We start from the raw sequence: 5090 nt of genomic DNA, 5'->3' as shown, positions 1-5090 counted from the left end.
TTATTTAGATATCTAAGGTATGACTGGCCATAATTTGACTGCCCAGACTTGACATGATGTATGTAGGCCTGCCGCTGAAAAGTGTTGAGAAACTTGAGCTGGTGCAAAATACTGCTGATAGATTGTTATTAGTCATAAGTGTATTGAGTGTTTACATGATCAGTACTAGTTGCTGATCTGTTTCCAGAATCAATTCAAGGTACTAGTACTTGGGTTCTAAGCCATTTAGAGCTTTACGGCTATTTGCCTTCTCCCAGGGAGCTTCGGCTATTGGACGGTATAAAAATGCAATAAATAATAATAATAATAATAATAATAATATATACCCCCTTGTGTGCTATTTCAGCATCTGAGACCATGCTCTGTGTACTCTCATCAACTGAAGTTCAGCAGCTATTCACTAGGGGTAAAACCTTTTTCACTGATACGATGGCTTGTTTGAGCCCTAACATGTGCTGGCACATGGCAGGCAGTTTGTGAACATTGAAGCCACAGCTGTGGCTTGTTGTATTGTCCAAACCCAGGAAGTGTGAGTTATGCAAGGGTTAAATAACCATCACACAAACCACAGCCCCGGGTTTGGATGACACAACAAACCACAGCTTAAATATTCAAAAAATTGCCCTGCATGTGGGGGCACTCGTTCTGGTTCCCCGTGGCTTAAACAAACCACTTCATCCCCCTAACGGTCATCTTGACCCTGTGGGGAAGAAGAAGCAGGAGACAGGAGCAGGCAGAGAGACCATCAGGGCCTGCTCCAGTTGGAAACCCACCCCCAGGGATAACTAACATCATGACCCTGTGGGGAAGAAGAAGGAGCTGCTGGTCTGCCCCCTCCATTGGGAGATGAGAGCGGGGGGAGTAGGGCCTTCCCACAAGCCCTTCTGAACAGTCTTCTTATTTATTTTTATTTTCCCTCCCCTTTTCCTTGTGTGTCAGGTCTTTTTTAGAATGTAAGTCTGAGGGCAGGGACTGTCTTCTTTACTTGATTGATTATAAGCCGCTCCGGGAGCCTTTTTGGCTGAGGTGTGGGATAAAAATACTATAAATAAATAAAATCCCCTGACTTTTTGACTTTCAGAACTCTCTGGCCTTCAAGGACTGTCTCTGCATGCACGTCCCTCCCGCTATGGGTGCCTTTAAGTTGTGCTTTTCATACTTGATTGACTGTTTAACACATAATTTGTGTATATATAAAAATTGTTTTGTATAATTGTCTCTATTTGGGGCGTTACCCAATATAATTACAGTTACATGCTCTTTAGCATTTGTTTGTTTTGTTTCCATTCAACTGCCGCCCCCTTGGTTTGTTGTTCTTTAAGTTGCATAAGACATACACTGACTTTATGTTACGTTATTGTTGCCATGAAGACTCTCCAAATTGGCCTTGGTCTTGTGGGATCCACATGTTTATCAGTACAGAACATGAGCCCTGTTTCCCATCGCATTGCTCTTTCCCATAGTGTTACTTGGTGTGGGCTTGCTCTTGAAACTTTCCTTCTTCCTTGCACATGTGACTGTCACCGTCCCCACTACAATAATTTCCTCTGCAATAATAAATAAATAAAAACATGCTGTATTCAGTGTTATGGTAACTGCCTGCATGAAGGCATTGTTCCCACACGAGGACTCAAATTTTTCAGCTGGGAAATCACACAATTTTCCATGCAGGCCTGCTTAGCACCATGAGCAGGAAGAGGAGTCCTTTTCTGGTTTCCTGGATGCATGTTGTGTGTGGAGGGTGTATGTATAATGGGTTGGGTGACATCAGGGAATTGGGGTGTTGCTGTGCATTTTGTACATATGTAATGCGAGGGATTGCTGAAGTACAAGATAGGTGGAGAGCAGGATGCTATGAAGTGTCTGCTGAGTCTTGCTATATTAGTTTTTGTTTCTGCAGCTGTTGTTGTGCATAGAATCTTTATTGTGCTGATATTGGCCTTGGCATAGTGGTCATTGGTATAGAATCAGGCTTTTACAGTATTAAGGAAATTATTTTTCTTTCCCCCTATCTGTGTATTTTGCCTAAGAATAGATAGATCTGGGTAAAAGCTGGATTTCATTTTTTTTAAAATGAAAACCATTATGTGTTTCTTCATCACAGAAGATCTAACTGCAACCTGAAACCTGTATAGGACCTAGAGCTCCCTTAGAACAATATGCTCCATTTATCAGATAAATCTCTTTCAGGTATAATTAGTGACCTGTTAGCTATTTTTTTTATTTTTTAAACAAATCAAATTATTTGTTATGATTCAATTAAATAATTACACTTTCAGCCTGCTGTCATGACTGGGATGGAAACTAATTAATTCACAAGGGATTACCTGGCCTAACAGCGAAAGTTACACAGCTGTAGAATCTGGGCAGTATTCAATACTGCTGCTGCACCTTCGCTAGATCTATTGCGCTGTAGGACCTACCACTAGCTCAACAGGAATTAGTGCTTCTGAAAGCACCCTGCAGTGGTAACACTTGCTTCTAGGATGGGACAGGTCAGTAAAGATTCCTTCTATGAGTTCCATTGTCTTGCTCCATTCCAGAAATAAGTATTTTTTTATCTTTTGGGTTGTCTTATGAAGTGCTAGTTTCCTGTTGTGCTAGTGGTGGGTCCAAATAGCACGCAGGCAACATTGGATACTATTCCATGTGTAAGGGGAGCTCTGTATTTTATTCACTATACACCAATGTTTCCCACAAGAAACATGTAAAGTGGGAAACACATATTCATGTATATTTGTACCTTCACACAGTTGTGTAAATATAACTGGGTTTTCAGACAACCTTTATTACGTGGGGGGGGGGGGGGGAGTTGACAAATGAACCAGACAAAGCCTTGCAGTGAAGTAATGTCTAAGACTTGGGTTGCTGGACCCACAGCTAGGCCAACAGTATGGGCAGCCCAAATACTTGCTGGGGGCAGCAGTGCTTTTAGCGATGCCAGTGAAGTGTATGATTGTGTCATCTAAGAGGTGCATACTAGAATCCCTTGCAATATTATAGTGGGTGCTGTGTTGCAACTTTCCAAACATACGTCAAGATGTTCAAGGATTGCACTCAAGATATAAAGCTGCTTCAAACTTTATGTGGCAGCCATGTTGGCCACTGTTTCCAGCAGTTGCACAGGATGTGCAGCACCAAACATATATATTGGGGTTCATCAGAGCCTCATGTGGCGCAGAGTGGTAAGCAGCAGTTACTGCAGCCGAAACTCTCCCCACAGCCTGAGTTCGATCTCAGCGGAAGCTGGTTCTCAGGCAGCCGGCTCAGGTCGACTCAGCCTTCCATCCTTCCGAGGTCAGTAAAATGAGTACCCAGCTAGCTGAGGGAAAGGTAACTGCGACTGGGGAAGGCAATGGCAAACCACCCCGCTACAAAGTCTGCCAAGAAAACGTCAGCAAAAGCAGGCGTCCCTCTAGGAGTCAGCAATGATTCAAGTGCTTGCACGAGAGGTTCCTTTCCTTTCTTCATCAGACAAGTGATTTATCACATGTTCACTACTGCCCACTCATGTTTTTGTGTATATCCTTTAGATGACGCCATGCGCCTCCCGTTCCTTCTTTACTTTTTTCTGTCACAAAATAGACCACTTTTAATCCTATTGTTTTTTGGGAAACGGAATGTGCCGCTGTTTCTTGCTGTGTGCAGGAAAAGCAGCACAATAAAGACAGCCCTTGAATGGGACATGTGGTCTTTGTTTATTCCTCTTTCTTCTCCAGGAAGAAAGAGGAAGTAATGTGGGACAGGAGTGGGTTCCCCCCGCCATCTGATGACACTTATAGTGTGAAGGGCACATGTTTATCCCTAAACATTTGGATAAACATTACCTACTGGGAAACCTGATTGATCAGAAGTCCCAATTGTAATTCTATTGCAAGAAACACTGCATAACATTATTACCAATACGTACAGAACTTCATGGGCTACCAGTTTGTTTCCAGATACAATTCAAAGTACTGGCATTGAGTAATAAAACCTGAAACAGTTCAAGACTAGGGTGCCTGAAGGACTATCTACTCCCATATAACCCAGCTGATTGGTAGACATCCTGCTCAGAGTGTCATTACCTTGAGCCAATATGGCAACAATGAAAGGCATGGCCTTTTGTGTTGTGTTGCCTCCCTCCCCATCCATTAACCTGCCTTATCAGGTGTTTTTTGAGGTGCCACTTGAAAGTGCTATTTCCCCAAACATTTATTGGGCTATAGCTTCTTTGGACACTATTGACTATTCTTCTTCTGTCTTAATTGATTTTAGCCTCAACAATTATTTTATTAGTCTGTGCTTGCTGAGTTTAGAGGTAGATAAAATATAAATATTTTAATGAAGACCTGATATTGCAGCAAACACACAGTCTGTTTAAAATAACCTCTCGTTTGGATTTACTGCAATGCGTTATACGTGGGGCTGCCTTTGAAAACAGTCCGGAAGCTTCAGCTGGTACAAAACAGGACAACCCGTTTACTAACAGGGACTGGCCGGCGAGATCACATTACGCCAGTCCTTTTACAACTTCATTGGCTGCCAGTCCAGGTCCGGGCCCGATTCAAAGTGCTGGTATTGACATTTAAAGCCCTAAACAGTTTGGGGCGAGGTTATTTGAAGGAACGCCTCCTCTCATATGTACCTGCCCGGACCTTAAGATCATCTACAGGGGCCCTTCTCCGTGAGCCCCTGCCAAAGGAAGTGAGGCAGGTGGCTACTAGGAGGAGGGCTTTCTCCGTTGTGGAATGAGCTCCCCAGAGAGGTCCGCCTGGCGCCTACACTGTACTCCTTTCGTCGCCAGCTGAAGACCTTTTTATTCTCTCAGTATTTTAATACTTAATTTTAACTTAAATTTAAATTTTACTGTTCTAACTCTGTATTTTAATTTTATATCAATTTTGCTGCGTGGTTTTTATCCTGGTTGTGCTTTTTATACTGTATTTTGTATTTGTGCTTTTAACCTGTTGGTTGTTTTATTATGGTTTTAATTTTTGTGAACCACCCAGAGAGCTTTGGCTATTGGGCGGTATAAAAATGTAATAAATAAATAAATATGATATTCTGGGATGAAATTCTAACCAGGTGGGGGAATGCAACATGCCAGG

This window comes from Elgaria multicarinata, chromosome 8, assembly GCF_023053635.1.
Source record: "Elgaria multicarinata webbii isolate HBS135686 ecotype San Diego chromosome 8, rElgMul1.1.pri, whole genome shotgun sequence".
In the NCBI taxonomy this organism is placed as follows: domain Eukaryota; kingdom Metazoa; phylum Chordata; class Lepidosauria; order Squamata; family Anguidae; genus Elgaria; species Elgaria multicarinata.
Note: the sequence above shows the minus strand (reverse complement) of the source record.